Genomic DNA, 26102 nt, shown 5'->3' with positions numbered 1-26102 from the left:
CTGACCTTATGACAACTAAGATCTTACAGTGTAACATGGGGATCATATTTGTGCAGTCTGGCAAGCTATGTACAATTGTTTAGTACTAATAAAAATCTCACAGTGTGAGTTGGGATTTAGCCATCAGAGAATATGAAGCTGACAAACATCCTCATTTTCCACAAGCACATCATTGTTCAACATTTTTGAACAGGTCATATACTGTGTGTTTGCATCTGTCCAAACTTCCCAAACTTGAGTATGACATACAGTATGTGTACAATTATTACACCTATTAGTTAGCATAGAACATTTATTCATTCATTTTCTTTTCAGCTTAGTCCCTTTATTAATCAGAGGTTGCACAGCGAAATGAACCACCAACTTATCCAGCATATGTTTTATGCAGTGCGGCCCTTCCAGCTGCAACCCAACACTTGGAAACACACATACACTCTTGCATTCACACACATACACTACGACCAATTTAACTTATTCAATTCACCTATATTGCATGTCTTTGGACTGTGGGGGAAACCGAAGCACCCAGAGGAAACCCACGCCAACACAGGGAGAACATGCAAACTTGGTCATGATGACAAAGCACTCTGACAAGACCTCATATGCTAAGACTCATTATTTACGTTCTCAAGTTGTTGTAGAAAACACATTGAGAGATTGTCAGACTAAAATTCTGACACTGCTAGACATTTTCCATAGACTATCTTAACAACACCATGTATAAGTGAACAGCTGCTTAAAACTCAACACAATATGACGTAGGACCACAGTTTAGGCGCCAATACTAAAGAATTTCCCTGATTGTTTCAAATTGGTACAAATCATACATTGTAGATGGTCCAAAATTATACAACGCTTACTCATTTTTTGATGCCATATTTTAAGAAATGTTCATTTATATTCAATAAATATAATTCTTGTGACCAATGTTACAATCTAACCTATCCAAAATACATGCAATGGCTACCTAAACTGATACATGATTCAACACAAGCATTGAGTTTGAAAACATGGTGTTTGGTTAATGTGATTGAGAAGTAAAACAGCTGCAGGATAATTTGATTACACCAAAAAAGCTTGAATGGCAGCTGCTTTACATATTATATGTGAAAGGGTTTGTTATGAAATTATTGGGTTGATATATGAGGAAGTGGTTGTGAACAAGCATCAAATAACCTTGTTGATGTAACTGGATAACAGAGGTATTGTGATTTTGTACTAGAAATATCTGTTCTTACTGAAAAAAAGACTGTAATTAACCTGATGGTGATGCAAATGACTCTGAATGCAATGTAGACTAATTAGAAGTACTGATTGTAAATTTCTGATTGTAGAAACTGAGAGCAGTGATGTCACACACCCCACACAAAGAAAAGAGAGGGCCAGAAAGGGGAGAGAAAGAGAGGGGGTGGAAGAAAAGTAGAAGGAGGGGTCCACTGAGCTTATCTGTTTCAATGCACAGTCAAACAAGAGAAGCAGAGGTCTTAAATCACAATACAAAACACCAAAAACGCTAGCCAAAATCCATTCTTCTCTTTCCTACTCGCTTTCTTCTGTTCCTCGCTGGCAAGAACACAGTGAGGACACCTGGGAAACTTGCATGCACCAACGCACACACACGCACGCACGCACGTCACCCACACTCTAGCTCTACGAAAGCATTACAGCCTGTCTGAATGAGACTCTAAATAGAGATGTAAAACTCACAAAGAGAAAACCCATTTTAACAGAAGAAATCATAGAAAACAGATCAGCGACTCACCCTTCCTTTAGCAGCTCTTGTTGTCTTTCTTTATCTCTCTTTCTGACCCTCTTTTTCAGTGCCTGAGTCAGCCTGCAACACCAGCTGGACTAACAGCCACGCCCACTCCAGAGTCATGTGACCACAGAACAGCCAAGCAACACTCTTAACCCATTCATACAGACTATAGTAGAATCTGTCATGGTGTGTGTGTGTATGGGCCTCAAGATTTGCCTGATGCTGACCAAATGACATCATAAAATTTTCAGCTTTTATCCAATGTATATTGAGAGAGAAGGGAAATGTTGTAATAAAAAACAAATGATGTCTAAATGGTCATTTCAGATAAGGAAGTTAAAATCAGTGAAAAGCCCTGACCACCCATACACATACACGCGCACACATGCACACACACACACACACACACACACACACACACGCGCACACGCATACTTGCATTTGCTACTGAGTGGGGACACATGACAAAATGCAGCCTGGTGGGAACCACCCTTTCTGAGTGGTCTACAGACAAGGTAAAAACAGATTCACACTCCATTTTCAGCTGTTATGCTAAATATCACTTGAAAACTTTAGTTTAAGCCCCAGAAGACTGACCTGATATTTTGCCCACTGGTGGGGGCCTGGTCAGGTAGAACAGCCTACTGGGGACCTCTGACGTAATGTTTTGATATGCTAATTTATGAATAATTCATGTCCGTGTGTGTGTGTTTTAAAGGTTACCGGTGGGGACCTCACATCAAACATACACCCATAGCCACCTTCAAGCAATACACAAAGTAAATCAGAAATTGTCCACATAACTGTTTGAGGAAGGCTGCCAAATCACTAGCCAGTTGTTCACTCTTACCTCACAGCAAGCGGTGCTTGTGCTAACACCAATTCTGTCTGTTCTGACTTAATTAAAGTAATTTAGTTTTGGTGAATAAAAACATTAAGATTATTTTTCATGAGTCCAGCATCCAGCTGTCAGGAAAACACACGATCTACAGAACACAAATAAGGGACATTAATAGAGTAAGCCCATGCTAAATCTGTTTTGGATGGATAATAATGCGCAACTGTACTGCAAATGCGTTAAAATGCAAATGAATTTCATTCAATAAACTGTTCTTTGGCAAAAATCATTTGCCCTGAACTTTATTTCACATTTCATTTAGGCAAACATTTTCACTGTAGTACAACATTTGGAAATCTCATTGTACAAATTGGGGTTTGGTACCAATCTGTATTCTAAAAATGTCCATTTCCTGCTAACATTTGAGCATATTCTTTAACAGCGCTGATCTGCCATTGTGTACATGTGCTCAACAGAAATGACTGATTGTTTTCTACATTAAAATGTTAATATATTGTATTTTGAAACTACATAACATCACTGCACTGTACAATAGGATTATTTACAAACATATTCAGATGTTGTATTTCAGAGCACAACAAAAGCAGTGCATTGCTCAAGTAAGCTTCTTCTACATTCAGACACATTCATGTTATGTTTTGAACTGCATAACAATTACAGATGCAACAATTATAGATTTTGGTTCTACGATTATATAGTCTGAAGAATAATCATGGTTTCACGGTTCTAATGTAAATTTAAGCTGTATATTAGGAAAGTACTTAAAAAAACTGTTATTATCTTCAGTCTAACATGCATAATCATTTGAATAATTTATAATAATTCGTCTAACATTTCTTTCATTTACATTGCACTGAAAGCCACGCACAACTCTCACCGCTACGGTGGGAGATGTTTTCTACTCAATGCGTCTGGAAGGCGCTTGCGCACGCATATTGGCATATATTCTAATACTGGAAATATCGAACTCGAATCGATATGTGAACGACCCGCTGCTATAGTTAATCCAGTGTGCGTGCGTATTAGCCTTGGTATATAAACTCGGAACTTTAGACTAGCGCACAGCTGGCATAACTTTGTTTAGTTGCAGCAGTTTCATTCCGTGCAACAGAAATGCGGTGTTGAGAAGCCTTCAAGATTAAGTATCCAAATGTTTTCAACTGCTCGTGCCACTCGCTTGTCAGGAGACTCACTCTCTGCGTGGTCTTCATCTGCAGCTCGTGCTATATTGAACAAACGCACATCCCTTCATAACTATAGCGGCTGTTTTTCAACTGAAATAAATTTATTTTTGATGTCTTGGTCACATTATTTGGAGGGCCGGAACAAATTGCCTCATGGGCCAATTTTTATGTAAATGTAAATTTAAAATGCAAGTACATTGTTATTGTAAAATCTGACCGATTCCCACGTTCTGAGCTTATGGATTCGAGGCGCTGACCTGATGCAGTCTTCACACTTCTTTTTACCAGGTACCGTGCCAGAAGTGATGCAGTCCAAAAGTTCTCTTTCCACTGCCTTTACCTCCTCTTCAGACTTTCCACTTTCTTTATTTGGGGTATCTTGAGGCACCTATAAAATAAAAAGAATTTTACTTCAGCTTTAAGACAAACAATCTTTCGACACACAGCTTTTAAATGTACATTAGAACTTCTGTATTCAATATAAGGTAGAGGAGCACCTGACCATTACTATCGAGACCTACAAGGTTTTAAAACCTATTAACATCTTTATTTAAACAGACTGCATTCAGTGTAGCTGCAGGCATGGTCACCAAAACCTGTGATTGTATTTAGGGGTGTGAACCTACAGTGGTCTTACAGTTCGGTTAAGATATAATGCCATCGATTCGGTTCAATTCAATATCTGAGCATTGACAATGCCTTTCATAAACAATTTAATATTTAACTTAGCAACAATAATTCTTGTATTAAAATGTATAATTCATATATATATTTATATATTTTTTGTAATGCAATTTTGTCCTTTATTACAAGCAGTCAGATATATGTACTGTAGCTGTAATTTTACCTGCTCAAAGAAAACACGCTTTTTGAATGCATCAAACAACACTCAAGTACATGCACAGAACAAAATGAGCATTTAAAGCAAATAAACTAATGTAAATATAATCTTGCTTGCTTTTTAAGCGTTGTTGAACGAGTTCTTAAACACTATGATTGATCACGCGCTTAACAGAAAAGGCTGCGATTGGCTCTAACGGTCAGCACGGCTCTGTCGCGGTTCACTGTTTAACTGATGTTAAACGACCGCGGCGATCAGCTGATCCATTAGACAGCGACGAGATGAAGAAAACTCTAACAACATTATTGTTGTAACAGCTGAGAGAGGAGATAAAATGTTACCTCACAAACACGCCAGCAGGTCAAACGGGACTCAGAGAGTGAGAGAGTTTTAACTTTCATTTTTTCCTAGTTGGGTTCTGATGTAGGCTACTTCCCTGTCAGTGAAAGACTGTCCTGCAAACTAACAAGCAGTGAATTGTGCGTTTTAAGTATTCGCAGTCTCCTCCCCACCATAGTAAGCTACCGCCATGTAACGCATAAAAGATAAATCAAGTCAGTACATAATAATCGGTTCTGATTATTACTGATCCTCAATAATGCGAGATGTGTCTTTTATAATGCGAGATGTTTTATGATGTGTAATTTAGATTCAATACGTAAGCATCACCGCCCAAAGAAAATGTTTTTTTTTTTTAAATAAGTGTAGTAAGATCGAAAAAAGAAACAATTGCTTATTTATTATCATCGTTTAATGACTAAATGCAATGACTAAAATACATCGCTTTAATTAAAGAATGTGACCTGAAGAATAAGCTGATGCAATGCCAAATGATTCTGGCATAATGATCACCGCTATCTAAGCTAGGCATTTATTTTATATACAGATTGTAAATATAAAAATGTGAGTTATTTTAAGTAATAGAACAGTATATTAAAAAAATAAAAACTCATATAGTAGCCTTTGCTCAATAAATGCGCCTCGGCATAGCTGAATCAGCGCACGTGCATCTGTTTAAAGCTTCTGTAAAGAACAGAATTATGACAGATGACAGAATTCCAATAAACACTTGATGTTTGCTGTCAAAACTGCTACATTAAGAGCATTCATTACGACATTGATAGAATCTCTTATTGTCAAGCTCCTTCCTCTTTAATGAGATACTTCGTTTAAAATCTGTAATACATGTCCTTCATTGCCGATAAAAAAAACAGACGTTCAAACCCGATATTTCTCTGCCAGTTTGATGTTAATAATAAAACTAAACTGCAACATAACTAAATGTTTTACATAAGAAAACACTCCCTCACATGAACTCGCCGCGAGTGAGATGAAGAAAAAGCGCACAAAACCGAGGTAAAATCAGATGCTTAAGACATAATCTTTAAAATGATGACTTAGATTAAAAATGTAGCAAATATGTGACAGAGGTTGGTGATACAACAATTACGTAGAGCATTAATTAAATGCTTATTTTCCATAGAGCAAAACAAATCATCCAAGTGCACAGCTGTGTAGCACACCGGCACGAACAAAAATATACCTATGCTACACTTCATATTAGCCAATTTTTGTTGGAAAAATTATCTTTTTGGAACAGATTTTGTTTGGTATATTTTTGTTGGCTAATTATCTACAAAATAAACAAGAAAAATGAATAACATCTGAGGTAAAGTAAGTGCGTCAACACAAGGTCTGCTATGATTCCGCGGCCAGAACACAAACTGGTTTGTTAAATAAAATAATAATATAGATTAAATTAAAAGTGAATTTTTTTCTGTCATTAAATGAGCAGAAGTGATTTTGGACATCCCCTATGTGCACTTGCTACATGCGCTTAGGTAAATACCCTAAGCTCACACTTTCAATTGTCGCGTTTTCACTATTGCACCTAAAGCGAGCGAGCCAGGGTCAGTTGCATTTCCACTTTCACTTCCGGGGCCTGATCGGGCCAAAGCAGGGCTTCCTCTGGGCCAGCGGCCAGCCTTGTTTGGCCCGCCGAATACCTTAGGCCAAAGAGGGCCAGCTAGGGCTTTGGGACGGAGTGAATGCGGACTTTGCCCGAGTCTGGTAAAGATGGCATGCCACCATTACACTAGTTTTCCAATCGCACACGAGTACATGCGGCAAACAAACAAACAAATAAATAAATAAAAAATGGTCAAAGATGACGCAGTGGCGCAGTAGTTAGTGCTGTCGCCTCACAGCAAGAAGGTCGCTGGTTAGAACCTCGGCCGGGTCAGTTGGCGTTTCTGTATGGAGTTTGCATGTTCTCCCTGCGTTCGCATAGGTTTTCTCCGGGTGCTCCGGTTTCCCCCACAGTCTAAAGACACGCGGTACAGGTGAATTGGGTAAGCTAAATTTTCTATAGTGTATGAGTGTGAATGAGTGTGTTTGGATGTTTCCCAGAGATGGGTTGTGGCTGGAAGGGTATCCGCTGCGTAAAAACTTGCTGGATAAATTGGCGGTTCATTCTGCTGTGGCGACCCAAGATTAATAAAGGGACTAAGATGAAAAGAAAATGAATGAATGAAAAAATGGTCAATGGTTATAGGTTTCCAATATTCTTCAACATATCTTCTTTTGTGTTCAATAGAAGAAAAAGACAAACAGATTTGAAACAAGTGAAGGGAGGGTAGGGCTGTGACGGTAACAGATTTTCTGTTAACGCGGTGATGAAGCAAAAAGTCATGCGGTATGTCGGTTAACCGTGCAAATATATGTATACATTATATATATATATATATATATATACATATATATATATACATATATATATATATATATATATATATATATATATATATATATATATATATATATATATATATATATATATACATATATATATATATACATATACATATATATATATATATATATATATATATATATATATATATATATATATATATATATATATATATATACATACATACATATACATATATATACACATACATATATACATATATACATATATATACACAAACATACATATACATACATGTATATACATATACATACATGTATATACATATATATATACATACATACATACATATACACATATACACATATATATATATATATACACATAACATATATATATATATAACATATAATAATATATATATATATATATATAGGCCTTTTTTACACAGATCTACCACAAAACGTCTTGCCTTCCTGTCAAATATAAGCCGCTTTAAGAGCACGCACCTCGTCTTGTGCGCTATCAAATAAACTGTCAAATAAACGCTGCTGAGCTGCGATTTAGTGCGTTTATGTAACGAGTATGTCTCCAGCCTTTATTAGATTTTCTAGGAATATGTATGAATGCCTCCGGTAATAATGCGTCCTGAAATAAAGTAAAACGGCTATACGTCGTGTTTGCTGGCCTCACGCATCACGCACCTGTCAGTCAGCCAGCCAGTCAGCACTTAACCTTAAAGGGTTAAACAAATGACGCACAGCACTACTACGGTTACAGAAAAGTTTGCGCTGTTATAATTCACTTACCTTTTAATACATTTTGGTGTGATTATCTCCCGCTATTAAAATAATAGAATGTTTTGAATGAGAAGCTGTAATGTAGCCGTGGCGGGATGAATCCTGGCGTGGCGCCCCGCCATGGAAAAATAAATGTAGCGGAAACCATGTGTTTTTATATATATATATATATATATATATATATATAAAAAAATCGCTCAACAGAAAATAAGCATTTTAACGCACCGCTGTAATTTCTATATCCCAGTCCCTTTATCAACATGTTTAATACAAGTCATTATTTTAAAGATTATGACTTGAGAATATGATTTTACCTCAGCGCTGCACTTTTCTCCTTCGCCCTCGCGCTGAGTTCAGGTGACGGAGTGTTGTGAAATAGTTAAACTATCAAACTGGCACAGGAATATCAGTATATTAATATAGGCTTTGCTAAAAGGCTGGTCAAATGTGGGTCTTTTTTTACAGAAGCTATAAACAGACGCGCATGCTGCGACCACGGTGATGAGGCAACAATCGCATATATTTTGACTTATTTGAAGTAGGCTATAGGCTATAATAATTGTGTGTAAAGAAGTTTATAAAAATGTAGCCAATATATCACAGGGGTTTGTGTAGCAGCAATTACAGTCGAGCATTATCCTTTTTTCCCGTGGAGCGAAACAAACACTGCACAGTTGTGTAGCGGATGGAGACGCACAAAATATACAATTCAGATATTTTTTTACAATTAACGCATTTCGTTTTGTACAATTTCAATCTTAGTTTTTGTCGGTCGGTTATGTACAAAATAAAACAAGAATAACTAATAAACTTTGAGGTGAAGCGATGTGCCTCAGGGCCTATCTACTGAAAGGGTTACCTACAACCTTAACGTCCCTGCTATGTAGCGCATATATAGCCTATATATACTCCATTGTAGGTAACCCTTTCAATAGATAGACCTCATCAATGACATATTAAGCATGGACATTTAAAGGATAAGTTATGCTTTGCGCTGTGAGATGCATCCATGACTTTACACATTAAAGTAATAATCATGTGTGCGCAGGTTATGTACCTTATGGAGTCACTCTCTTAATATTGGATATTTATAAAGCATAAAACGCTGTTATGAAACAAACTCTCTTATATCTGCTGGTGCTGCTATTAATACGCAGATCTCTGTTATGCTGGTGCAGCAGTTAATACACGGTTCAGGTAATCAATAAGCCAGCTCGCCTACATGATGTTTAATTATGGGTGGGTCGCAGGTGGATAAGTTCAATCATTGGTTATGCAGACCACTTTGCCTAAAATATCAGAAAGTTCAAACTCTGATTAAACTAAAGCAAAACTGATCGATCAAACGGATGTTTGTCATAAAGAGTGATAATATAGGCTGCTATTTTATTTCGGATCATACAGTTAACAAAGATTCAATATTCCAAACTGAATATTTCACTTTTATTTTATTTATATTACGATTGTATTTAACAGACCAGTTTGTGTTTTGGCCGCGGCATATAGCGGACCCTGAGGCACATCGCTTCACCTCAAAGTTTATTAGTTATTCTTGTTTATTTTGTAAATAACTGACCCACAAAAACTAAGATACAAATTGTACAAAACAAAATTCGTTCAAAGAATATTTTTCTTCCGACGAAAATATCTGAATTGTATATTTTTGTGCGTCTCTATCCGCTACACAACTGTGCAGTGTTTGTTTCGCTCCACGGGAAAAAAGGATTTAATTAATGCTCCACTGTAATTGCTACACAAACCCCCTGTGATATATTAGCTACATGTTTTTATAAATGTCTTTACACAAAATCATTATATGCTATAGCCTATAGCCTACTTTAAATAAGTCAAAATATATGCGATTGTTGACTCATCATCGTGGTCGCAGCATGCGCGTCTGTTTATAGCTTCTGTAAAAAAAATACCCACATTTGACCAGCCTTTTAGCAAAGCCTATATTAATACACTGATATTCCTGTGCCAGTTTGACACTGTAAATTAAACTGAGGAGAGTTTAACTACTTCACAACACTCCGTCACCTAAACTCAGCGCGAGGGCGAAGGAGAAAAGTGCAGCGCTGAGGTAAAATCATATTCTCAAGTCATAATCTTTAAAATAATGACTTGTATTAAACATGTTGATAAAGGGACTGGGATATACAAATTACAGCGGTGCGTTAAAACTGCTTATTTTCAGTGGAGCGATTGATTTGAGTTAGTAGGCCTGCTTTACTAAATAAGCTTCAAATAAAAACAGCCTATGCTGGTTATTAAAAGGATTCAGTGTTTTCGTTTTGTAATCTAAATTTGTAATTTAAGTGGAAAATACTCAGGTCAGGCCTTTTATTCCTTTTTAGTTTATTCTGTTTTTCTATACAATCCTGAAAGATTCACAAGCAAAAATAAATACTAAACTAAAATGGGCGGTGATGACGGTAATAGCCACATCACCACGGTTGACATCTCATTATAGCGGTAAGGCGGTGATGCGGTTATCATCCCACCCCTAAGGGAGGGTAAATAATTGGAAGAATGTTTTAGGTTTTGGTGAGCTATCCCTAATGTCTAAGCTTTGATAAATAGAGCTGATGTGTTAAAAAGCTCATAGCATGGATAACAAATGACAGTTAATGAACAATCTCAGCAATACAACAGAAACTGTACACTAAATGTAGTCTTTAGACAAAATGATCAGCACACACAACACATGAGTGAGAAACTTACAAATACACTCTCTGTCTTCCTTTGCTCTGGGACATCACAGGCTCTTGATGATGAAGAACTGGGTAATTCTAGGATTACAGCGTCTGCATCACTATCCATGTCCTGGACAAAAAGATTAATATGTTTTTTTTTTTATAATAATAATACAATTAATAATTGACATGAAAATATGACTTGTAAAACTTGTCATGAAATGAACAACTTACGATGTGAACAGTTTAACTGCAATATTATACAAACTAATGTTTAATTATTGAAGATAATGAAATAAAAACATGAAATTAATAACAAATACAAGATAAACAAATAAGAATTACCTTCTGTATAGCCGAATGTCTCTTTGTTTAATCTGCATGGATGCAAAGTAAAATATTAATAAATGTACACATACTAAACTCAGCATTAGGCCACGTGTGATATACAACTAGAAGCGGCTAGTATTAAATTAATTAACTTACTCTTACGTTAACAAAACATGTTTATACTGTCTTTTGGAGCACGAATTCCACTGAAGAAATAAACAGTTAATAATCACGCCAATTCTAACGCAGGCTTGAACTTGGAGTCAGCATTACTAACATAACCTCCAAGGTTTAAACTTTTCAATTATGAATATGACACTGGAAAATCTTAAAGCACATTAGTTTTATTTATTACCTTATAGTGTATGAAAAATGTTTACAAACAAACGTGCTTTTAGGTTAAGGCCTTCAAATAGTTCTCAGTTAATGTACTGAAAGTTAATTACGACACAAATCAATATGCTTGCTAACATTAGTTAACCTTAAAAGTGAACAACTAACGTTAGCCTTGCTATTTACCCAAAGCAATCTTAACAGTATCTGTTAAATGGTCAGTCTATAAACAGAATTCTAAATTTAACATGATATTTATATAACAAGTCTTACCTTTTTCCCTCCATCATGCGTTCTTCACTCGATGAAATCTCTGATGATGTGTCCTGTTGCGTCGCGCTCGCGTTAGTGTGTTCTGCGCTACCTGCACCGCTTCAATTAGAAACTAAAATGGCGGCCGCGCGGCCGCGCGCGATTGCATCATCCAGTGGGGGAGGGGTGGTCGCGGTGGGGACTTCTGAAGTCAGGTTAACACACTGATCGGGATTGTTTCATTGTACTCATCAGGCTTTCTGTTCTGACCATCTATTGTCAGTGTTTTGTTTAGACCAACATTAAGTTGATTTATGTCTGATGCAAAACACAAAAATTAATGTTCATTTGTGTCCATGATTCCTTTTTCAACAATGGAAATAAAAAATAAAAATAATTATTTTGCATAAAAATTTGTTAATTAGGCTATATTTATTTTTTGATTTATTTTTGATTTACTGAAGCATAAACCAAAACTCTCCCACACCTTTGAGTAGCCTTTATTCTGAACAATGACCATTTTAAAACTGAAACAGGCATTGCATAACATGGCATTGCATTAGTCTTATCAATGGTTTGTTGGCTTATCTGTTTATGAAGTTGCATTGCGAATACATAGTAATTTAGTGTATGCTGAATTTGGGTCTTAGTACTTTAAGCACGTTTTCACATTAAGTGATCTTAAGAGTGTTTCACATTATTTCACTGCAGGCATGTTGTCATGTAGGCCTACAGTCTAACGGGGAGAGCATTTCGCTGAGTATTTCAATTTTTAACAGAAAAGAGGTGATCTAACTAATATGTTGGTTTTGGTAAATTAAAGTTCAGTTTCACCTAAGATGTCTTGAGGGTGAATAAAGACTTGTGTAATTTTAATTTCAAAGTGAACTAATCATTTAATTCCTAAGTTTTGCTAAAATAATATTTTGCACTGTATTTATTGTGAATAAATCAGTATAGACAAGCAGATCAGGCCTAATTAGAACCTGCCATTCTTAACACTTAATTTGGCTTAATGCAGTTAGACAATGATATAAATTTTTTTTTAATGGCATTAAGATTTAATGTAGCCTTCACCTTGTTAATAAAAGCATATTATGCATAGACATGCTGATGCAGACATGTTAAGCATTTTTCTACATTAAGCCATGTAAAGCATTTTAGAATATGTCCCAGTCATACAGCCATAATACAATACTTTTAAAGAGATTTGAGAAAACCATCAAAATATTTAAGGAAAGGGGCATGGGGATAAAACACTGATAGCAAAATAGTGTAAGTTGAAGTCAGGCTCTTTATATATCCATATGCCTTTGATTAACTAATCATCAGAAAGAATGAGCAAATGTTGTCAATTTAGGCATCAAGAGCTTTCACCTTCCCTGATGCTTTGTTCTACTTTGATACTATTTTTTGTGAAGAAATACAGCATAGCAGTAGACAATCAGAATATTTGGGCTGATAATTGTCAATAAATATATACTGAAATGTTGTATAAATTAAGTAGAGTTCAAGAAAACCACATAAATTATTTTCTACTGCATACTTTCTTCTTCATGGCATATGGTGCTAAGGCGGGCCGGACTGGGGGCCTGGAGCTGAGGCAGGCCTGGGCATGGGCCTGAGGTGGGCCAGGGCATGGAGCCGAGCTGAGGTGGTCCTGGGCGTGAAGCGGAGCGAAGCGGGCCTGGTGTGTAGCAGAGCACAGAGCTGAGGAAGGCCTAGGCGTGCAGCTGATGCTGAGCTGAGGCAGGCATGGGCGTGGAGCTGAAGCTGAGCGGAGGGCTGCCTAGGAGTGGAGCTGAGGCGAGCCTGGGCGTGGAGCTGAGGAGGGCCTGGCCTTGGAGCTGAGGAGAGCCTGGACATGGGGCTGAGCTGAGGCAGGCCTGGGCATGGGCCTGAGGTGGGCCTGGCATGGAGCCGAGCTGAGGTGGTCCTGGGCGGTGAAGCGAAGCTGAAGCGGGCCTGGTGTGTAGCAGAGCACAGAGCTGAGGAAGGCCTAGGCGTGCAGCTGATGCTGAGCTGAGGCAGGCATGGGCGTGGAGCTGAAGCTGAGCTGAGGCTGGCCTAGGAGTGGAGCGTGAGGCGAGCCTGGGCGTGGAGCTGAGGAGGGCCTGGCCTTGGAGCTGAGGAGAGCATGGACATGGGGCTGAGCTGAGGCAGGCCTGGGCATGGGCCTGAGGTGGGCCTGGGCATGGAGCGGAGCTGGGCGCGGCCTGTGTGTGGAGCGAAGCTGAGGCGGGCCTAGGTGTGGAGGGAAGCTGAGGCGGGCATGGGTGTGGAGCTGAGGCAGGGGCATAGGGGACATTTAAAAGTGGGGGGGACGGCTGTATGAGATCATATGTTCATGTAATTATTAGGCGGGGCCTAGGAGTGGAGCTGAGGCGAGCCTGGGCGTGGAGCTGAGGAGGGCCTGGACATGGGGCTGAGCTGAGGCAGGCCTGGGCATGGGCCTGAGGTGGGCCATGGCATGGAGCCGAGCTGAGGTGGTCCCGGGCGTGAAGCGGAGCTGAAAGCGGGCCTGGAGTGTAGCAGAGCACAGAGGAGGAGGCGAGCCTGGGCATGGAGCTGAGGAGGGCCTGGCCGTGGACCTGAGGAAGGGCTGGGCATGAAGCGTAACTGAGGCGGGCCTTGGGGTGAAGCTGAGGTGAGCCTGGGCGTAGAGCTGAGGAAAGCCTGGGCATGGGGCTGAGCAGAGGCGGGCCTGGGCATGGAGCCGAGCCGAGGTGGTCCTGGGCGTGAAGCGAAGCTGAGGCAGGCCTGGCGTGTAGCAGAGCACAGAGTTGAGGAGGGCCTAGGCATTCAACTGATGCTGAGCTGAGGCAGGCATGGACTTGGAGCTGAAGCTGAGCTGAGGCGGGCCTAGGAGTGGAGCTGAGGCGAGCCTGGGCGTGGAGCTGAGGAGGGCCTGGGCGTGAAGCAGAGCTGTGGCGGACCTGGGCATGAAGCAAAGTTGGGGTGGAGCTGAGGTGAGCCTGGGTGTGGAGCCGAGCCGTGACAGGCCTGGATGTGAAGCGAAACTGAGGGAGGACTGGGCGTGAAGCGGAGCTGTGGCGGGCATGGGTGTGGAGCTGAAGTGAGCCTGGGCGTGGAGCCTGGGCGTGAAGTGGAGCTGAGGCAGGTCTGGGTGTGGAGCTGAGGCTGAGCTGAGGTAGGCATGGGTGTGCAGCAGAGCTGAGGCTGGCCTAGGTGTGAAGTGGAGCTGAGGCAGGCCTGGGCATGGAGCTGAGGTTGAGCTGAGGCAGGCATGAGCGTAGAGCAGAGCTGAGGCGGGCCTAGGTGTGAAGCGGAGCTGAGGCAGGACTGAGCATGGAGCAGAGCTGAGGCGGGCCTGGGCATGAAGTGGTGCTGTGGCGGGCATGTGTGTGGAGCTGAGACAAGCCTGGGTGTGAAGCCGAGCCGTGACGTGCCTTGGTGTTAAGCGGAGCTGAGGTGGGCCTGGGCGTGAAGCAGTGCTGTGCGAGGCATGTGTGTGGGGCTGAGGTGAGCATGTGTGTGGAGCCAAGCCGTGACAGGCCTGGGCGTGAAGCGGAGCTGAGGAATGCTTGGGCGTAGAGCTGAGGCTGAGGCTGCCAATAATGACCTGCAGACATATGTGCGTGACAAATCCAGATTGTCATCAGCTGTAGAGAGTAATAGGATTGGTGCAAAGCATGATGTTGGTGAGTAGCTGGTAAATGTGTACATATAAACTGGAGTGCCCTTGAGTCTTGTTGGCACTCCAGCTGATAACCATAAGAGCGTTGGCGCTTATGCAACATGCATTACTTGGCTAAATCCACATCATTGTATTAAGAACTGATAACATGGGTCATATTTTAATATAAACTACAGCCTGAAAGTATGCAAAATTGTCAATGGCCAAAATGACCAGTGCTTGAACATCACTTGGGTTTTGTTGATACACATAACAGCAAAACCTACCTCATTGCTCAAAAGCTGGAAGCAGTGCAAAATTTGATGGAGCTGGCTGCCCCATAGTTATCCATGCAGTAAAAACTCAGATTTTTATTGCTAATAATAATCTAATATCTATATCATGTTTTAGGATAAATATTCCAATAGATCCATGAAAATGGTCCATGATTGTTTTAAACTTAAATTTAATTACATTGATAAAGCTGTGCAGATAATGTGCACATCTGTTATCTATTTTAAGAAACTCATATATATAATATATATATATATATAATATATATATATATATATATATATATATTTTTTTTTTTTTTTTTTTTTGTAAGTACAATTATCTGTCTCTGCGCATCACTGAAATGTGTTTTTCTAAATCTTAATCATTTTTTTAGGTTGTTCCTTCTTCAAATACAGTGCTTTGCAGTTGTACAATAAGCTATTATCGTTAGATCAAACCGAAGAATGGACCATTCCATCATATATCAAGCAGCGTCTGTCAAATAATAGTACTGTGCATCAATGATCATTGTTCTCACTAAAAATATATTCTTATAACATAGGAAAATACATTATAGTGCACCTTCCTTGTCATTAAAAACAGAAAAATCTGTCTAAATTCATATAATTTTGGTTATGCTCATCAACTTCATGTAATTTCAGTGCTTATTAATGAGAGTGGAATATTTAATGTAAATGTGTATGTAAAAATCATTGTTTACTTCATTACTTTCTCACTTCTGGAAAAAGTCCATAATCATTTAACAAGTTTTACAATTTCTTTTAATTAAATAATAATATTGCATGATTAAAATTAGCTTGTCTCTGCAAATTATATTAATCAGTGTTAATCATAATTAGTTAATAGTGTTATTCAGTTAATACTGACCATTGAGGGTGCACTCTCAATAACGTACATATGGTTGTTCCAATATTGACCATAGAGGGCGCACTCTCAAAACAGCACATCCGGTTGTTCCAATATTGACCATAGAGGGCGCACTCTCAAAACAGCACATCCGGTTTGTTCCAATATTGACCATAGAGGGCGCACTCGCAAAAACTGCACACACAGTTATTCCAATATTGACCATTGAAGGCGCACTCTCATACACACTTTTTACACACCACACAGTTCATGTCTGATGAAACCAACCCCAAAAGGACTTTTGAGAAAATTCAGAAAAACACTGCCCCCTATGTTAAAATGGCCTTTCTATCAGTTTCAATGGTTGTGCCGGTGGGGACCACATTCAGGTCCCCACCGCTCAAAAGGTCCCCACGGGTTTGGTGTGCAAACAGGTCCAAGTCCCCGCCAGGATATAAAAACAAACACACACCACACACGCACACGCACACCACCACACACACACACACAGATGCTGCCGGTCGAATGAAGTCACGCTGTGCTCAGATGGATATTATTGACAGTCTCTACCCAAAGATGAAACTGTGAAGAGTCAGTGGTTGAGGTTTAGTTTTGCAAAATACCTCAGCATTATAGCCCACCTTGTGCAGTGCTTCTGGAAACGACATGCTTACAAAGAAGACTTCATCGGTCGTTTGTTAAAGGAGGATCAGAAAAGGGGGAGGAGGGTTGTGTGTGTGTGTGTGTGTGTGTGGTGTGTGTGTGTGAGAGAAAAGAGCAGGTAGAGTGTGACAAGCTAGGAGGTCTCCTCGCCAGTTCTTGGAGTTTTTGCTCAATAAAAGTCGTCAGTATTTTCAAGTCCATCATCTGTATTTACATTCACCCACTGGCAGCCAAAATCCACACCTTACACTATGAAGCGTGTATGCACTGTGACTACTTTTATATTGTTGATTAGCTGCTGGGCATTTCACTCTGTCTTGTGCTGAAGCCTGTCAGTGTCGACCAATCGCAGCAGGCTGTCATCGGTCCAATCAGCGCAGATTAGCTTCGCGCTGAGGACGGGTTTGAGAACAAATGAATCGCTGAACGAATCATATGGGAGTCGCTGGGATAATTAGGTAAAAATAAATGCAGATTGTAAGACCATCAAAGTGTTCTTTGACCTTGCATGCATATTAGACTGTTGTTGGAGACCCTTACAACCTAAATATGACCCTATTTCATCTATAATATGGGCTCTTTAATATTCAGCAGCATAAATCAGCACATTTCTGTTTAGTTTCCTGCAGATTTAAAGGTCCTGTGAAATTAAAGTTGTTCAGATGTTAGTATCAGTATGTTATGAAGGGTTTCTATAAGCAAGTGTCCTGTAAAACAGAGACAAATCCACATCTAGAAGAAACAAACAGATTATATAACTGAAGGCTTTCACTGCCAATTTAAAACATCAAGATTTGAGCAAATCAGCACAGTTTATTCTGTCTGTTGATATATAATAAGATAAAAAGAATTGATTACGGTATAATCAGAGTGACTTACACTGGAGGAACTGCTCACGGGTCTGTGGTTCAGGAGAGGGAATGATGCTAATGAATCTCACTGTGGAGACAAACAAGTGCTTAATCATATATCAAGTGTTATAATCATTTAATAAGCACTGTGCACTACATGATTTATTATGATACACAAATGTAAAGCTTACCTTTTTCAGATATGGTTTTGATCTCCTCAGTGCAGAACTGCTGCAGTTTATCTCTCAGACGAGACACAGATTTAGCAAGTTGATCAAAAGCGAGCTGCGAGCTGCTAATAAAGCTGGATGAGTCTGTAGATCCAGGAGGGACAGAGAGAGACTGGAAACTCTACACAGACACAACAGAAACAGCAGCTGAGACACACAAACACAATCTCTGCTCCACATGCTCTTCCACTGTCCTGTGTGTCACCTGGAGGAAATGGATGTGATCTTCGTGTGTGAAAGCTGCTCCAGCTCAGCGTTTCTCCTCCTCAGATCATTGATCTCCTGCTCCAGTCGCTCCAGTCGTTCTTCAGCTCCACTCACTGCAGTCTTTTCTCCATCTCTGATCATCTGCGTGAGCTCCGAGCGGCTTCTCTCAATCCAGCAGATGAGCTGAGTGAAGATCCTCTCAGTGTGGTCCACTGCGGCCTGTGCAGAGCGCTGTCAGACACACACACACACAAGCATTGGAGTCTGAGACGCCTCTTCGGCGCTTTTTGGGTGTACGACGCTGCAGAGCTCTGAAAGGCAGATTGTTTTTGTTGTTCAGCTATTATGCGAGACTTTGTTACATCTACGATTGATCAGCCAAAGTGTACTGTTTTAGATCCACTTCCAATGCTAAGCTGGTTCAGTTAAATCTAGCGCTTATGTAGACAGCATCAATCCAAGGAGGAGACGAGGATGCCCAGCCAGTGCCTTCATCACTGTGGGAGATGTAAACCACTGTAACCTCTGTAAAAGTATGCTCAAGCTGTATCAGTTTGTGAACTTTCCCACCAGAGGAAACCGCACACTTGAGCACTGTTACAGCAACATTTAAAAATGTATATACCGCTGCACCAAAACCTCACTAAGGGTTTTGTTTGCTTATGTGTATTTACATCAGGAGGCTAGAAGCTGAGCCGGTCCAAGTCAGAAATTTTAGCTTCTGGTCTGACAGTGCACTGGCAAACTTGCAAAGCTGCCTAGAGATCACACGCATGTACCTTGTTAGTCTTAGCTCCCTCACTTTTTTCATTATATATTCCTCTGCTAGGGGCCATTCTAGGAAGTCATGGGGTGTCTTTCCATTTTTATGCTGATGACACCCAGATTTACTTACCTATTAAGAGGAATGACCCTCTCGCTCTTAGATGAGATCAAAATCTGGCTGTCCCACAAGGGCACCTATGGTAAAAATCTACTTTTCAAGCTGTTTGGACAGACATATGTGTAGGTAAGTGTATAAAGCATCATATTGGGGTGATATAAACACCCAGACCTTTTTTTTTAAATTTAACAACCTAAAACGGTGCACCAATTGGAGCGGTTTTTTAGATTGACCACAACTTGACGTAGGAGTGCGGTCCCCCCGCCCACCAATATTGATTGACAGGCGCTCATCACCATATCCTCAGTTTGTTGATTCACGTCCGCCATTTTCAGCGTGTGAGTCAAATCGATATCACTAAAGGAACACCTAGCTCTATTTTTAGATGCAAGGCTCATTGGGCTCAACACAAGATTCACCACATGATCGCTCTAGTCTGAATTATTGTTTGAACTTAGTTTGTTTGTAGGTGGGTTTGCAATCATGTGTACTTTTCATTGCTTCTACCTTAAACTTCAGCCGTTTGTATTTCTCTCGATCACAGAAGCTCCCTGTGATCTTAACTAGGTGCAGCTGGAAAGTACGAGCGCGTTGCCTCACGTGTGCGTCCCTCCATTGGAAATAAAATAACGAACTTGCCTGCAGGTCGCACACCAGAAACGCCGCTCGGCGACATGCCATGCAGCGGCATGCATTTTAGAAATCTAAACAGGTTTCTATCATGGTACACACAACGGTGCTTCAAGTGGGCGACTGTCCGTGGCGCCCAGCCCTAATTCGAGACACTTCATATTTCTGCCGCGCTACAGAGCGCCATCTGAATAGTTTAATTTTTAATAACATCCGAATGTGCGAGTCTGGTGTGCCGTGTCGTGGCTCTGGTGCCTCAGTCAAAGTTAATTCAGTGTGTGTGGTTATTAGTCTCGGTGTACAAGCTCGGAACTTTAAACTAGCACACTGTTGGCTGTAAAACTATACAAAGACACAAATGATTGTGTACTCTCTGCTTGGTCTGTGTCCGAGTCGTACATGTACGGCTAAATGCTGGTCCTCTCACTCATGTTGCTTCTCTCTGTCTGCCTGTCGGTTGCTAAACACAGAGCGGGGGAGCTCATGGCCCCGCCCCCTGTTATGTTGGGCGGGAAGCCGAAACTAATTTTCATGTGAAGCAACACACCCCTAAAATGGCTGCCCGTGTACACGCCCCCAAAATAACACTTTTTAACACATTATAATCAAAATCTGAATTGTGTTTTGAACTGAATCTAAACTGGCGCACTCAGAAGATCCATAATATTAATATTAAATCATAAAAAAGGGGTAAACTATGTGCCCTTTAAGATAAAACAGAGGTGATTGTCTTCAGGCCTACTGATAACATTCAGGCCTCTTGTCTAGATTTGGGCTGCTTATCTGTCTTCAGATCCCCACGTGTCCACAATCTGGGTGTCATCCTCAATAAGTCATTGAAACTCGACAAACAGATCAGTTCGGTTATTGGCTCCAGTTTTTATCAACTACGTTTGCTGTCTAAAGTTAAACCCTTTTTAAATCCCACCACACTAGAGATGGCTGTCCAGGCTTTTATTACATCACGGTTAGACTACTGCAATGCACTTAACTGTGGCATGTTAAAATCCCAAATTTCTTGTCTTCAGTTGGTCCAAAATGCTGCTGCTAGATTTATTTGTAATAGCAGAAAACAGGACCACATTACCCCTCTTCTCAGAGGCCTTCATTGGCTGCCTATCCAATTCAGAATTGATTTTAAAGTGCTTTTACTGGTGTATAAATCCCTCCATAAACTAGCCCCATCCTATCTCTCAGAGCTGCTTCATTTTTACACTCCCGTAAGATCTCTTAGGTCAAGTGATCAGAATCTTCTTTTAGTTCCTCAGTCCAGACTGAAACCTGTATGGGACAGAGCTTTCTCTGTGGCGGGTCCTCTGTTGTGCAACACCTTGCCCCTTGAGATTAGAATGGCTCCATTATTATCTATTTTTAAATCACTTCTTAAAATGCACTTTTTTTAGCTTGGCTTTTTAAGGTTTTTTATAGTCGTTTCTTCTGCTACATTTCACAGACGTTTCTCTTGCCTTATTTCTATGTTTTTATATTCTGTCTTTTTATTTTTACCTTGTCTTACGTACAGCACTTTGGTCTTGTGACTGCTTTTAATTGTGATCTATAAATAAATGAACTTAACCTTCTTTAATGGCCCGTTTGCACTGAGTGGTACGGTTCGGTACGCTTTTATGGCTATTTTCACTGTCAAAGGGTACCTAAAAGCGAACCGTACCATACCACTTTTTGGTCACCCTTTGGGTACTTTTAAGTGGAGCCAGACACGCAGCTGAACGCTATTGGTTTACCGAGATATGTCATTCGCTTGCGCAACAAGCCAGAATGAAAACTAAGGAACCGCCATGTTTTAAATACACAGCCGAGAGATTACATCGTAATACTATATGCATGTAATAACGAGCCATGGTCGACCCGAGCTCAAACAAACCTTGTCGTTGTCTTGATGTGCAGCCACAAAGCCAATAAGAACAAAATCTATATTTGAAATAACAAACTTCATTCATTCATTCATTCCTTCATTCATTTTCTTTTTGGCTTAGTCCCTTTATTAATCTAGGGTCGCCACAGCGAAATGAACCGCCAACTTATCGCCTACTTTCATAGGAAGAATCAAACTGACTTCAAGCTAATTGAAAAGAACTCAAGTGCAATATAGACGTGTGTGTGTGTGTATCTGTATGTTTTGTAGATGTAGGTTTTATATCTTATGTGTATTGTTTTACAAGCTGCTCTTATTGGCTTTGCACAAAAGAATTCCTCTGTACTTAAAGGCAGGTACATATGAGAAATAAAGTTCTTGACTTGACCTCTGCTCAAACTCACCTTGTGAGACTCCACTGTCTTTCTCAGCTTCTCCAGTTCCTTCTGTCTCCCCTGGAGTCTCTGCTGGAAACTGCTCTGGATGTTCTTTAGCCGACTCTGCAGGATTCACACTTTACACTCAATATACATCTCATATAACAGATTGGTTGAGCCACAACTCGGATTACAAACAGAATATAATCTATAGTGCTCCAGTCATGTTGGAAAGATCATATTTTTTATTGCAAAATGCGACTATAGATGAAAAATGTTGTTAGAGTGTAAGGAGACTCAGTTATTATTATATAATGGTGCTTCATGGCAGTAGGTGGCACTAAAGATCTCTTGCAGCATTTGTATCTTGGCAAAATTGTATCTTGCCAGTACGAATGATGGAAAGGAAACTCTTAGATCTGGATTGGTAGGCTCGTGTACTGTGAATGGTTGACATGGTTTGACAGGAATTATTGAAATAAGAGTTACTGATAATCTGAGTCAGTAGTTGAGGGATCAGTTCCTTGCTCAAGGGACACACTCAGCCTTGTGAAATTGAGGGCTACAATCCCTGTCAGTGCTAGGACTCGAACCTGTGACCTTTAAATCACAAGTCCAACTGTTTAACCATTAAGTCATGACTGCTCCCAATGGCATTGCATTGACCAGGATACAAACTCAGGTCAGCTGCTTGGAAGGCAGCTATGCTCAGCACTATACCACCAACACTTTGATTGCCTGCGTCAGTCACAGTCCAACCGGTTTAGTTCCATTCACATACCTGTGGTTTTCAGACTTGTTTATCTGGATCAGGTACATTAACTTGAAACTAAACTCAAGGCAGTGGCCCTTCAGAAACTGAGTTTGGTAGACAGATATATTTAAAGGGACAGTTATTATTAATGGGCTTAAGTAGGTTCTTACCTGTTGTTCAGTCCTCTCTGCTGCTGCTGAAACAGTGTTGTGGTTTTTGTGTTGATCCACCATACACAGATAACATATACAGCAGTGATCAGTGCGGCAGAAGATCTCCAGGGGTTTCTCATGTTTAGGACAGATCATCTCCTTCAATTTGTGAGTGGCTTCAGTCACTCTGTGTCGATTTCCTGGATTCAGCTCTTGATGGCGCTGAAAATGAGTCTGACAGTAAGAGTTCAGACACACCAGACAGGACTTGACGGCTCTGTTTTTGGCTCCAGTACAGACGTCACACTCCACATCTCCAGATGCAGCGGGACTCTGAGCAGGACCAGCAGCTTGTAGTTTTGCTCTTCTGCAGTTTTCTCCACCACCTCAGCCAGCATGGTGTTTTTAGCTAAAGCGGGTCTGGGGCTGAAGGTCTGTCTGCACTGAGGGCAGCTGTAGACTCTCTTCTGATCCTCCTGATTCCAGCAGTCTGTGATGCAGCTCATACAGTAACTGTGTCCACAGGGAATGGAGACTGGATCCTTTAGTAGATCCAGACACACCGCACAGCTGAACTCATGATGAGCCACAGAAACACTGGATTCTGCCATTTTACTGCTCACACTCACAGACAGAGTTAAAACATGGACACAACGCACTGATGACTGATTATTGCTTTCAGATTCTCTCAAGATTTCCTTCTTTTAAAGAGGTGGGGCTCTGAAATGGCACTTGAGTCTAAAACGCCTCTTCAGCTGCCATTCTTCTGCACAACCTCCATCAGCTCCACTAGTGTTGGGTGGTGTGGGACAAAGGATGACTATTTATTGACAAGTGATACAAAACTACCCAGAGGGGAAAACAGATCAACAAAATAATAAAACTAGACTGGACTGCCAGCTGGCAGAGAGGGGTTGAACAAAGCAAGGCAAGTCTGGGGCATCAGGAAAACAACAATGACAATCTGGCAAAGACTGCAAACATGAAGAAGCGATAATGGAGAGCGAATCAAGAAACAAACAAGTGAACAATATTCATTCTAGTTCATTCTGCTGTGGCGACCCCAGATTAATAAAGGGACTAAGCTGAAAAGAAAATGAATGAATGAATAGGATAACAGGGCGATGCAGTGGTGCAGTAGGTGGTCGCCTCACAGCAAGAAGGTCGCTGGTTCGAGCCTCAGCTGGGTCAGTTGGCGTTTCTGTGTAAAGTTTGCATGTTCTCCCTGGATTCACGTGGGTTTCCTCCGGGTGCTTCGGTTTCCCCACAGTCCAAAGACATGCGGTGCAGATAAATTGGGTAGGCTAAATTGTCCGTAGTGAATGAGTGTGAATGAGTGTGTGGATGTTTCCCACAGATGGGTTGCGGCTGGAAGGGCATCCGCTGCGTAAAACGTGCTGGATAAGTTGGCGGTCCATTCTGCTGTGGTGACCCCGGATTAATAAAGGGACTAAACCGAAAAGAAAATGAATGAATCAATAGGATAACAAGATTAGTGGGACTAGACAGGAGGGCATGTGGCACAAAGAGACAAAAACCATGAGCTTGCATCCAAAAGGACGAAACCCATGGTCACGGCAAACACTTATTTATTGTGTTCCCATAAAACAAAATACAAATGCATGCAGATGCAAGTGCACATGAGCCACATGCTTCATTCACCGCCAACACAAGACACAAGCACATGACAAGTAAAAGGACACCAACCACATGCTCACTTATGTGGATGCCCCGGCACCAAACCAAACCTGAAACCAACTTGACCAAAACACCAAGATGCAACAGCATGCCACAAACAGAACACAATAGCAAGAGTATATGATCAAAAACCACCCGAGATCACATGCCTGCGACAAGAGACGAGAGCATCTGCAGCTTGAGCACAGCTTAGACCACATGCTCAATACAAAGACACAGATACACTTACCAGACTCCACAACCAAAACAATAATAAACAATATCAGGTGGGTGCTCAGCCATTTTCAGATCTCTGCAGAGATGTTCTGTTGGGTTCAGATCTGGGCTCTGGCTAGACCTCTCAAGAACATTCACAGAGTTGACCTGTAGACACTACTTTCTTACCTTTGCTGTGTGTTTAGGGTCATTGCCTTGTTACAAGATGAACTGTCACTTTGTTCATGTTTTCCTGAAGCCTGTCTTTACTATACTCTTCTGGATTTACCTTTTTCTTGAACTTGTCGTTCAGTTTTTCCACTTAAAAACATCCCCACAGCTAAGTTTACACCACTCATGCATTACTGTATGGATAGTATTGGCCAGGTGATGACTGGAACCTGTGCCTTGATACAGTCTGAGACCTCTTCCAAGCAGGCCATGGCCAGCTAAACAAGCTGTGTTCAGGCAAGGTATGTGCTCACACTTGTCAAACAAATCAGGATTTGGGGCTCAAACTTGTTGGGCAAGGTTCAGTTGACCTAGGCCCAATCCCAATTCTGCCCCTTAGCCTTTGTTTTGTGCCTTCACATGAAGGGGTAGGGGTGTCCCAATTCTCTTTAGCATAGGGCTAAGGGGAAGGGCTAGAAATCAAGGCGTACAAAAATTTACCAGAATACACCATCTACAACAGCAATATGGCTGCACAGGAGATGCTCAAATTTAAGTATTTTTTGGCATTATTCAGACTTTTCACAGCAAACAAGCATATGTATTAATACATTCATAAAGGCCTTTGTGTTTTACTGTCAAGCTTTAAAAGAAATGTAAAAACCCCTGTATAGCAGTCCAACAACATTCTTTCACATCTGACACTCGATGACACTTAGATACTCTGTCAGAAAAGTCTAGTGGCTGGGAATGAGCTTTTTACAGTATCTGATGTCAGGAGCCAGGTTCGATATACTCAGTTGTTTACTTCAGCTGTTCCTCTTACAATCAGCACTGGCGCGCATGCATTACTCACCTGTTGCTATTTGAT

General features: G+C 40.7%; 1 protein-coding gene, 1 long non-coding RNA gene and 1 pseudogene across 2 annotated transcripts in view; all 3 read right to left on the bottom strand.

The window, feature by feature from the left end:
* LOC130214590 (septin-9-like) overlaps window positions 1–1857 on the bottom strand; it is a 45464-nt gene extending 43607 nt beyond the window's left edge. The window contains exon 1 of the mRNA XM_056446373.1: window positions 1763–1857. The gene's annotated coding sequence lies outside the window, so the exon portion shown is untranslated. The remainder of the gene's footprint in view (window positions 1–1762) is intronic.
* A 2165-nt stretch (window positions 1858–4022) lies between these two features.
* On the bottom strand, window positions 4023–11247 carry LOC130237533 (uncharacterized). The gene is made up of 3 exons (XR_008838551.1): window positions 11198–11247; window positions 10881–10982; window positions 4023–4190 (listed from the first exon to the last, which is right to left on the bottom strand). It is a non-coding gene; the product is annotated as an uncharacterized LOC130237533 (long non-coding RNA).
* A 6750-nt stretch (window positions 11248–17997) lies between these two features.
* LOC130237525 (E3 ubiquitin/ISG15 ligase TRIM25-like) lies at window positions 17998–23879 on the bottom strand (annotated as a pseudogene).
* Between the last annotated feature and the right edge of the window lie 2223 nt (window positions 23880–26102).

The sequence above is a fragment of the Danio aesculapii genome, chromosome 2, assembly GCF_903798145.1.
Source record: "Danio aesculapii chromosome 2, fDanAes4.1, whole genome shotgun sequence".
Classification (NCBI taxonomy): Eukaryota; Metazoa; Chordata; class Actinopteri; order Cypriniformes; family Danionidae; genus Danio; species Danio aesculapii.
Note: the sequence above shows the minus strand (reverse complement) of the source record. Positions and strands in the feature narration are given on the sequence as shown.